We start from the raw sequence: 12,208 nt of genomic DNA, 5'->3' as shown, positions 1-12,208 counted from the left end.
AATTTAGGAATCAACTAGATCAGGGATGTCTCATTAGCCTTTTAACTGTTCACCTAAAATATCAGTATGCCCAAGACAAAATTTTGGGATGCTATAGCTCAGCAACAACTAGAATGTAATGCACTGGGCTTTCTTGATGCAGATCATTATAACATGCTGTTGGACAGCTTTTATTTAAAAAGTAGAATGAACAGCAGTAATGACAACTCCAAGAAAAGCATGGAACCTAGCACTCAAGGTGAGGTCATGAACATCCTAGCAGACAAATTAGAGTTCCCTAGGCTGCTAACGCCCCAAGTGTGTATACTGGGAGTCATAGATGAACTAATAAGTACCAACCATGCCAGAACCAGATACAGATCTCTCTTATACTATGCAAGAAAACTCATTGCAATGACTTGGATGGGACCCAAACCCCCCACAATTCAAAGCTGGATTACTCTGGTAAATCAAATCCTGCCCCTCATTAAGCTCACCCTATTAACCAGAGGTTCCCAAAAGAAATTTGAAAAACTCTGGAGCCCATGGTGGGAGGCAGGTCTAGGTAGACAGGGCTCCTTGATGTAAAAGGTGACGCCCCATCCAGCATAAACTGATGACCTTAATCTCCTAAGCAGACCCTTGGCGTAGAAACTGCGCCTACTATATTTGAATAGAAGCTGAATAATTGCAATCACAGTCACAGTCGTACCAACCAGATATACTTTATTACTTTATTATGGCCACAATCAAACTGTAAATATCACCAAAACCAAACATGTACCTAATTCCACCGCAGACCGGTATTCTGTTTTACTTCTCTTATGTTAATTTTGTTCTTTGTTTTGTTTTTGATTTGATGTAGTTCGTTATAAAACAATAAAACATTACCTATTAAAAAAAAAAAGTAGAATGAACTATATAAACAAGGAAATTTTGTTTAGTTAGGTGATTTGCCAAAACAACACCCTTATACCAAACTTGTTTAACTGTCTTTACCCTGTTTGCCTTTTTTTGTTTGCCTTAATACTGTGCTTTTATTTGAATTTTGCTAATGATTGTATAAGGCAGGTTTGTACTTAGCCTATAAAGAGAGATATTAGAAATATTGTAGTAAATGTATAGTATATTTTAAGAAATTTGGTACCTGCTTCATTCTGTAGGCCTATAGTGCAGATACAGACCACAGCAATAAGCAGACTACTCCCTACACAGAAAGTGCTAACAGGTGTATTTTGCTAAAAAAACAAACTATTTTCTCACTGGAAATCTGTTATAACAAGTTTCAACTAAGTTAGGATAAGGAAAGAATACCAAAAAATGCACTGGTCTCTACTACTATTCTAGTGAGTATTGTGCCCCCATCTTCTTCACTACAGTTGTGAATAATAATCTGCTAAAATTATCCAACTTCATTTATGTTTTTCTGGACTAATACAAGTAAAATTGTAATGGCACTCAATAGCCTATGCAATGGGGGATTAGCCTCTGTTTATTCAGTCATTATTCATTATTTATTGCCCAACACACACAAATTGTGTGTGATCATTGGTCCACATGAGCAGGATGAAGCCACGCTACTCTAGCTATCCAGTTGTCTGAGCCATGAGTTGAGCTGTCACATTTCAGCCCCCAGGTCAACTGATCAGTTTAAGTTTAGCCAACTGGTTTGACACAGACATTATCATAAAAAGAGGATACTGTTCAGAAGCTAGGAAATATTTAAATATATTAGTGATATTTAGAGTTTAACATTGCTAAATTAAGTCAAAGGGGATTGTGTCAAAGAATCATCTAATGAGCACAGAGCCTAGGGTAGATGAGGAACTTGAAACTGAGTCAGTAACAAATGGATCATATGAGCAGTCAGGATTATTGTAAGAGCAAAGGCGATAAAGTAAAGTAAAAAGGGATTAGGAACCAAGGCAGAACATGAGAGAAAGACCTAGAACTCAAGGAAGAAACCACAACAGGTAAATTAATTTAATTGCTCAAATGTTATGGGCCATACCTAAGATATTAACACAGCAGAATTAAATTTAACAGAAATGGTAACAGTCATTTTATGTTCAAAGTAAATAACTGTTTGTGTGCAGGAGCACAAGCACTTGAGTGTAAGCAAGCCACCTATATAAGCATTGGCTCCAATTCTGACAGATGGTTGTAAGATCAAGTCATCAGCAGCATATTGCTGCAATTTCTGTATAAAGTTGTGAGCAATGCTGCGGAAACAGTTTCAACTTCATCAACCTGCCAAGTAACTCTCATTATTTGCAGCCATAGAAGAATGTGGTTGGGCACTTTAAAACCAGTTGCAAATAGCCTTATCATACATAAGTTTTTATTTATTTAGGGTTTTTTTAAATATTTACCTTTTTGTTTAGTTTACGCAGGCAGAGGTTTAAATAAGAAACTGGAAGATGAATAAGAGATGGCCTGAATAGTAAGAGAAGTAATAAAATGTAACAAAAACAATACACTTGTAGCCTCACACAGCAGTTGTTTTAAAGTGGACCTGTCACCCTGACATACAATGCTATATAATAAACGCCCATTTTAAATTAAACATAAAACCCAGTCATTTTTATTAACACACCCATACCCCCCTCCCCCCCCACAGAGGTATGGCAGACATGTACTTTCACTTTCAATTCAGAACTTCTTAGATGTTGCTGCATTCCTCACATCCCCCCTCCCTCCTCACCATCTAATTTTGCATCCACTGCATGGACATGGGTAGAAAGCAGCAAAAGAAACTCCCCAACGGGTGTTCCCCAATAGACTTCAATTCAATGCACCGTTATCTAATTACATTGTTAGGTTAATTGGTTGTCAAGAGTATTAGACGATTACAAGTTAAAATATAACCTTTATATTTTATAAAATAAAAACTCACTAACAGGCTGGTGGCTGGTTGAATCAACTTGCTTTCATTTCAACAAAAAAGGGATAAGTATTCTTTAGTAACTTTATCAAAACCATTGTGTTTTTTTTGGTTTTTTTTTAACTGTTGGGTTTTATTTTTTTTTTCAAAAGTAATTGTTGTTTTTGGTGCTAATTTATAACGTTTGTGGGATCCATAGGCATACAGCAGGTTACATTCCTTTGTAATTATCCTCAGTTTGAGGGGGTGGGGTTTGATTAGTTGACCTTTACAGACTGTTTAAATAGAACCACTGGCACTCCAGTGGAGCTTGCTCTGGTGGTAGGTGCTCTGTAAGTGATTGTTCTTTAAGTGGGGGCTCTGTAAGTGGAGTTATAAACTCAGGAGTTAGTGGGGGCTCTGTAAGTGGAGTTATAAACTCAGGAGTTAGTGGGGGCTCTGTAAGTGGAGTTATAAACTCAGGAGTTAGTGGGGGCTCTGTAAGTGGAGTTATAAACTCAGGAGTTAAACACTAAGGGAGTTAAAAACAAGGTAAAACAAGGTATTTACTACAAGCCCTTTCACCTTTTTTTGTTTAACTGTTCTTGTAACTGGGAGAATGAGTGGTAGCAACATTGAAGGTCTGACACAGTGCACAGCCTGCCACATGTATGCAGTTGTGGAACAACAGTTCCAAAGTGCATACCTCTGTTGTGGATGTGAGCGAATTGCCACTTTAGAGGCTCGCGTTAGAGCTCTAGAGGAACACGTTGCAACACTGCGTTCGATTAACAATCTTGAAAGAAGTCTCTTGCTAACTGAACAAGAACTAGCGAGGTCAGATAGTATGGGGGGAGGGGAGCAGCAAAAGGATGATAGGGCAGTAAGCTGGGTGACAGTTAGAAAATCTAGTGTGGGGAAAAGGAAAAGGGAGGCTGCTCCAGGGTTTGCGCATCCCAACAGATTTGCCAGATTGTGTGAAGAAGATTGGAGTGTGAACTCTGGACTGGCGGTTCTTGATGAGGCTGATCTCCCTAACAGCCGGGAGACCAGTTTCTCTAGTAGTGGTGGGGAGGAGAGCAGAGCTAGGCCTAAACAGATGGTGGTTATAGGGGATTCAATCATTAGGAAAGTGGACAGGGTAATCTGTCAAGCGGATCGCTTGAACCAGAGAGTTTGCTGTCTTCCTGGTGCCGGGGTTCGGCATGTGGTTGATCGGGTTGACACATTATTGGGAGGGGCTGGGCATGATCCGGCTGTCTTGGTACATATCGGTACTAACGACAAAATGAACGGTATGTGGGGGACCTTAAAGAGTGAGTTCAGGGATCTAGGCTCTAAGATTAAGCAAAGGTCCTCCAATGTCATTTTTTCGGAAATTTTGCCGGTGCCACGTGCAAGTTTAGGGAGACAGCGGGAGCTTAGGGAGCTAAATGCGTGGCTAAAGTCTTGGTGTAGGAAGGAAGGGTTTGGGTTCCTAGAGCACTGGGCTGACTTTTCCATGGGGTACAATCTATACAGCCGTGACGGATTGCACCTCAATGGAAGGGGGTCTGCTGTGCTAGGGGAGAGAATGGTTAAGAGGTTGGAGGAGTGTTTAAACTAGACAAGTGGGGGGTGGATGAGCTAGAGTTCTATGGGAATATTAGTGTAAACGGGGCAGGGGGACTAGCAAAGGGTTGTGGGGGAGGAGTGAGGGGGGAATATAGTTTATCAGATAAGGAGCTTCCGTTACAAGAAAAACAGTCTCATATTTGCCTTAGCTCTAACTCTCCATTAGCTAATGTAACCATCAGAGGGAGAAGTAGTAATCTCCGCTGCATGCTGGCTAATGTGCGTAGCTTGTCGGGTAAATTAGGGGAGCTGCAAGCTATTGCATGTATTGAAATTATGATTTAATAGGTATCACTGAGACCTGGTGGGATGATAAATGCGACTGGGCTGTGAATTTAAATGGTTATACACTTTTTAGGAGGGACAGAGAGATTAAAAAGGGTGGAGGGGTTTGTCTTTACATAAAGTCAGATTTAAAGCCATGTAATAAAGACATTACCAATGAAAATGTTGAATCTCTTTGGGTAGAAATTTCAGTAGGGCTGAAGGTCACAAAGAAAATGGTCATTGGTGTATGCTATAAACCACCCCGTATAGATGAGGGGGATGAGGCCCAGCTATTGTTGCAAATGGAGGAGGCTTCAAAACTGGGTCAAGTTGTTATTATGGGGGACTTACATTATCCGGACATTGACTGGAGTAATGGGGTGGCTAAGTCAGAAAAAGCTAGTAGGTTTGTAAATATGCTAAATGACAACTTTTTATTTCAGGCGGTTCAAGAACCTACTAGGAATGACTCTATTTTGGACCTGGTGATATCTAATAATAATGAACTCATCTCTAACATTTGTGTGGGTGAGCATCTGGGGAACAGTGATCACAACATGGTCTCCTTTGAGATAATGCTGCAGAGACAGCTCTATAAGGGAGTAACTAAAACGCTCAATTTTAGACGTGCAGACTTTGCCAGTATAAGGGCATCTCTGCAATGTGTCAACTGGGAAAGGCTTTTCATGGGGTTAGACACAGAAGGAAAATGGAACATCTTTAAAACATTGCTTTGCAGGTATACGCAACAGTATATCCCCCTTGTAAGCAAGGAGAGGCATCGCAAAGCAAAACCCTTATGGCTGAATAAAGGTGTTAGTGTTGAGGTTGGTAAGAAAAGACGTGCTTTTAGGGCATTCAAGTTAGCTGGGACAGCAGAAACTTTCATCAGGTACAAGGAAGCAAATAAAGCATGCAAAAAAGCTATCAAGCAAGCTAAAATAGAAATGGAAAGGGATATTGCAGCTAGGAGTAAAAAGAATCCAAAATTATTTTTTAATTATGTGAATAGTAAAAAAATGAAGCAAGAAGGGGTGGGAACCTTATTATCATGGGGGGGTAAGTTGGTTGATGAGAACGGGGAAAAAGCTGAAATTTTGAACTCTTACTTTTCATCTGTCTATACATCTGAGGAGCCAGCTAATGAAGGCTTCCCTTTAAATATGCCCAGTTCTAGTAATTTAGCTACTGACGCATGGGTCACTCGGGAGGAAATTCAAAAGAGACTTGAACATGTAAAGGTAAACAAAGGTCCAGGGCCAGATGGGATTCATCCCAGGGTATTAAATGAGCTGAGCGCTGTGATTGCCAAACCTCTTCACTTAATTTTTCAGGATTCATTGAGGTCTGGCATGGTGCCGAAAGACTAGCGGATTGCTAATGTGGTGCCGTTATTTAAAAGGGATCCCGTTCTCAGCCTGAAAACTATAGGCCTGTTAGTCTGACATCAGTAGTAGGAAAAATTTTGGAAGGGGTAATAAGGGATAGGGTACTTGAATACATTGCAGTTCACAATACTATTAGTTTGTGCCAGCATGGTTTTATGCGTAACAGATCTTGCCAGACTAATTTAGTCGCCTTTTATGAGGAGGTGAGTAGGAACCTCGATGCTGGAATGGCAGTTGATGTCATCTACTTGGACTTTGCTAAAGCGTTTGATACAGTACCTCACAGAAGGTTAATGATCAAATTAAGGAATATTGGCCTAGAACAGTGCTGTCCAACTGGCGGCCTGTGGGCCGCATGCGGCCCGCGACCCCCCTCTGTGTGGCCCCCCACCTGTCTGGCTGCTTTGATGGTTTAAAAATGAAAAATTATTGGTGAACTTTGTATAAAGTACTTACGAAAAATGCTTTAGCTCCTAGTTGTTGCTCTGTGCTGCAACCAAATACAACTGCAAAAATCCAAAATTAGGAAAAAAAGCTCCAGCAGATTAACTGCAAAACATTTATTATGGGTAGTGGTAACACTACCCATAATAAATGTTTTGCAGTTAATCTGCTGGAGCTTTTTTTCCTAATTTTGGATTTTTGCTTTGATGGTTTACTCTTGTGTAAGATTTAAATGGTATCAGTACTGTGATTAACTGGCCCCCTGCATGGTTCTCACCTCAGATTCAGGCTGTAAACCCCCTGTATTGTTTAAACATGTAATCCCCTGTGTTGTTCACACCTTTTAATCTCTGCATTGTTCACCCCCTGCAGGGTTCACACATCAGGCTCAGGCTGTAATCACCCACATTGTTATCCTGTTCACACCTCAGACAGACTGTAGAAACCAACAAATAATCCCTGCACACTACAAAAAGAACATATACTGAGGTGGTACTGCAATTAAAAAGTTTTTAATATATAGTTATTGTGCAGACTGCAGGAGCAGTGCCATCATTGTGTCACTGTATGCTGCCTGTGTGTGCCATACATAGGGCAAGCAGAGTATGGCACACACAGGCAGCATAGGGCAGGCAGAGTATGGCACACAAAGACCAAGTATGGCACAAACCAGCCAAGAATGGCACACACAGTCAAAGTATGGCACACACAGGCAGGGTAGGGAAGGCAGAGTATGGCACACACAGGCAGGGTAGGGAAGGCAGAGTATGGCACACACAGGCAGGGTAGGGAAGGCAGAGTATGGCACACACAGGAAGGGTAGGGAAGGCAGAGTATGGCACACACAGGCAGGGTAGGGCAGGCAGAGTATGGCAGGTTTTTGCTGTACTACAACCATTAATATCGGTATGGTCATGTGATAACACGGGTGTGGTTTCAAGTGGGTGCGGTTTCAAAAGGGGAGTGGTCAAAACTGGCTTCCATTATCGGCCCTCCACCACGTAGGTCGGAAAAATTCCGGCCCTCGGTACCACAGAAGTTGGACAGCACTGGCCTAGAACATAATATTTGTAATTGGATAGAGAACTGGCTGAAGACTGAGTACAAAGAGTGGTGGTAAATGGAACATTTTCTAATTGGACCAGTGTGGTTAGTGGAGTACCACAGGGGTCAGTCCTTGGTCCTTTCCTTTTTAACTTGTTTATTAATGACCTGGAGGAGGGCATAGAGAGTACTGTTTCTATTTTTGCTGATGACACAAAATTGTGCAAAACTATAAGTTCCATGCAGGATGCTGCCGCTTTGCAGAGCGATTTGACAAAATTGGAAAACTGGGTAGCAAACTGGAAAATGAGGTTCAATGTTGATAAGTGCAAAGTTATGCATTTTGGTAGGAATAATATAAACGCAAACTATCTACTGAATGGTAGTGTGTTGGGGGTTTCCTTAATGGAGAAGGATCTAGGGGTTTTTGTTGATAACAAATTGTCTATTTCCAGACAGTGTCATTCTGTGGCTACTAAAGCAAATAAAGTGCTGTCTTGTATAAAAAAGGGCACTGACTCAAGGGATGAGAACATAATTTTGCCCCTTTAAAGGTCCCTGGTAAGGCCTCACCTTGAGTATGCAGTGCAGTTTTGGGCTCCAGTCCTTAAGAAGGATATTAATGATTTGGAGAGAGTGCAGAGACGTGCAACTAAACTGGTCAAGGCGATGGAAGATTTAAACTATGAGGTGAGACTGTCGAGGTTGAGGCTGTTTTCTCTGGAAAAGAGGCGCTTGCGAGGGGACATGATTACTCTGTATAAGTACATTAGAGGGGATTATAGGCAGATGGGGGATGTTCTTTTTTCCCATAAAAACAATCAACGCACCAGAGGTCACCCCTTTAGATTAGAGGAACGGAGCTTCCATTTGAAGCAGCGTAGGTGGTTTTTCACGGTGAGGGCAGTGAGGTTGTGGAATGCCCTTCCTAGTGATGTGGTAATGGCAGATTCTGTTAATGCCTTTAAGAGGGGCCTAGATGAGTTCTTGAACAATCAGAATATCCAAGGCTATTGTGATACTAATATCTACAGTTAGTACTAGTGGTTGTATTTATAGTTGATGCATGTGAGTGTATAGATTGGTAGGTGTGGGTTAGGTGTGCTGGCTTTACTTGGATGGGTTGAACTTGATGGACACTGGTCTTTTTTCAACCCTATGTAACTATGTAACTATTAGTGATCAGATCCAAAAAAGAATCCACTTAAAAATAGCAGGGGGTATACAAACGATCCAAATATTTCCCAGGGAACATCAATTACACACTATGAATCTACTGAGGCTGGCATAAATCTCAAAACAGTGTTGCAAGTCAGTAGAGCAAATAAATTGTATCGAGTTTCCACCACTTCAAATTACAACTAAGGGCTCTGGCACACGGGGAGATTAGTCGCCCGCAACAAAACTCCCTTTTCGTGGGCGACTAATCTCCCCGGATTGCCATCCCACCGGCAAAAATGTAAATCGCCGGTGGGATGGCATACGCGGCGGCGCGATTTCAGTGAAATCGCGCAAGTTGCCTTGAGAGGAAACTTGCGCCACCGCATATGCCATCCCACCGGCGATTTACATTTTCGCCGGTGGGATGGCAATCTGGGGAGATTAGTCGCAGGCGACTAATCTCCCCGTGTGCCAAAGCCCTAAGAAGTAATAGGGAAAGTCCCTTATCAGATTAGCAACAATTGTAACCACTTCTCAGTATATCCAGGAAAAGATCAGTGCTTGCTGCTTACTACAGCGCTCCTTTTACAAAATATTCTTGAGCAGTCTCATCTGAGAGTTAGCATTGCCCACTCAGCCACCCCAATATATGTAGAACGTCCCAGTGCTTATTGGAGTGCTTTTACTACAGCACTCCTAATACAAACATATCTTTCAAGCACTTTCCTCTGTACATTATGTATTTCTGCCCAACCACCACAGCATTTGTAAGTCGCCCCACCATCCACTATAGTAAAGCCTCCCTTGTCCCTAGGACGAAATACCCCCGCTCCTAAAACTGCACAGTATTCGTGCACCCTCTCAAACCCACCCCATTAGGTAGAAGGCCCCCCGCATCTGCAGCCCGACCTCCCCCCAAAAAGAACAAGCCGCTCTGCCCGACGCGTGTTTCGCTCCCATTAAATGGAGCTTTTTCAAGGGCTAGCACGCCCCCTCTGTGTGCCGGTTTTTAAATCGGATATTTAGCCATACTAAGAGAAAAACAAATTTCACACAGTGGCCACAAGGGGGCGAAATTTTACAAGCAATATTTACAATAGAAATGTATATAAGAAAATTCATCTGTGATTAATCAATTGTGATCCTATTACCATTGTACATGAGGTTATAATATTAATTCCTTGCTGCTTTCTATATATGTAAATACTTCATTTGCACGTTATCTGGAGACATTTCTCCCCCTCTATCTTGTTTATACATTAGTGTTAACATTTGGTGGAGCTTAACTTAATTGTGGAAGGTGCAGCTATTTCTTTTCTGTTCTGTGCATGGACATGGGTATCAGGCCACCCATATTGGTACAAAAAAGATTTTGGCAGGATGCAAAGCTTGCCTTAAAGGAGACATATTGTATAAATGGAAAATTTTGAAGGCAATTATGAATAATATATGGTGCTGGTTTCACTTTGGGCTAAAAATGAATCCTGTCTGTAAAGATGGCCCCTTTATTGGAGCTCCCTATAGATCCTATCAGTTCTCTGTTTCAAATGAAGGGTGGGCGTGCCCTAACAGAAACACCGCAGGAGGGGGATAGCCAATCACTGCCTCGCACTCACACAAGCAAAGACAGCCTTCAATTCCCTAACAGATCAGCCTAGCTGCTGATTGGTTCCTATCCTACAGTGCCTTGTACTGACAGCTGCCGGCTCCAGTGAATTCAGCAAGCAGGAAGTGGAACAGATGGGCGGGACTAGTGTGGTTTTGGTGGAATTTCTCAATAAATCTGTCTAAAACACAACTTTTTTTAAGCACAATCCTTCTATATTTAGAGGAGTATAATTCACTGGTACATTCTGTATTTTTATACGATATGTCTCCTTTAATAACAGCACAAAATGGCACCTGCCAGGAATACAAGAAATATAAAAAATAAAGATGAATTGAAAATGTGCTAAAATCCATACTATAAAATACTAAAAGTTAACTTTGAACTAACTATGAAGACCAACCCCTTTAAAAACTGCTTCAAGTGCATTGCCCCATGGCAACTGCAATGAAGCTTAAATTCCAGTGTCACGATTACGCCACTTCAGACGCACATGACTTTAGGCGTGGCTGTCTAGAGGGTCCCTTGCTCAGTCTCACACACCTGACACCCAGGTCAGACTAGCATCACAGCACCCCAAAGACCAACCAACGCTCACAAACTCATACACAACTTGCTGCCACCACTCTCATACTTCTTACACTATAATATTATAAAAAGTATAACAGTGCAAGTTTAAAACAAGATGTTACAAAAAAGGACATACGATAAAACAAGTACAAACAGTTTTAAAATAAAAGGGAAAAATATAGAAGTCCTATACTATACCAAGCAAAGTCCTTCTAGCCCTGGAGGCAAGGGGAAACCACAGGATAAACTTCTAATAGAAATTGGTCCTCCACAGAATATCCGAGTATAGTCAGAAGAGCTGACTATTTATCCCAGTTTGCAGGGGATCAGGTAACTGGACACTCCCCCCTCCCTCAGGAATGCAAGGGGAGTCACCATTAGCAGGACACAGTGTGAGTTTTATGGCCTCCTGTGTATGGACTGGTCCAATGATACCAATGTCCATAACTCCTTGTGGGAACATAATAGAAAGATGAAATTAGGTTCATCAATTCTAAATGATCCCACCGGTCCCATACAGACTAAACATCACTACTGTGTGACCTGCCCCTGCCCAGATACTCCTATCTGACAAACCGAGAACCCAAATCCAGCGATGTTTGGACCCGTAAGAAAGGCCATCTTAAATGAAACATATACTCAGGTTTTGGTACCTCTAGTATAAATAGTATGGGTTCTGGGACAATAAATGTTTGTGAGTTTGGGTTATGGTGTGATCTCCACCTCACCTATGATGGGTCCCAATGTGAACTCTAAGTCACCCCCACGTGGGTTTCACTCCCTCACATGGCATGGCTCTTATCAGCCAGAGATTAGAGTTGGGCGTTCCAGGATGTGAGGCCTTTACACATGGCTGGTTCCAGACCCTAGTGACCAGAGGCCTGTTATATATCTCTTTCTGGCACATTTCTGGAAGATTTTGGGATACCTTGGCCTGCTTAATTAACTCTTACAGGCCTATATCATGACATCCAGGAAAAATGCTGTATTGTGGAGAAAAATATGCTAACTGAACCTTGCATTTTTCTTGTTGCACTCTCTCATACGTACATGTGACCTCAGGGGGAATTACCACAAGGACTTTTTTTTCCAAAAAGAACTCCTATCCTGTAATGGTAGTTTAGGCAGCATGTCAGCACTAAAGGATTAACCTGTGTACTATAGAACAAACTTGTTACTAAATAAATCTTGGCCTGCCAGCTTCCCGTTCTACAAAAGAAAGTAAGGGTCTCTCTGCACCACCCACTATAGAAATCAGAAGCATATGTTACA

The sequence above is a fragment of the Xenopus tropicalis genome, chromosome 1 (genome assembly GCF_000004195.4).
Source record: "Xenopus tropicalis strain Nigerian chromosome 1, UCB_Xtro_10.0, whole genome shotgun sequence".
NCBI classification, from domain to species: domain Eukaryota; kingdom Metazoa; phylum Chordata; class Amphibia; order Anura; family Pipidae; genus Xenopus; species Xenopus tropicalis.
The sequence above is the reverse complement of the archived record's forward strand: the minus strand, read 5'-3'. Positions refer to the sequence as shown.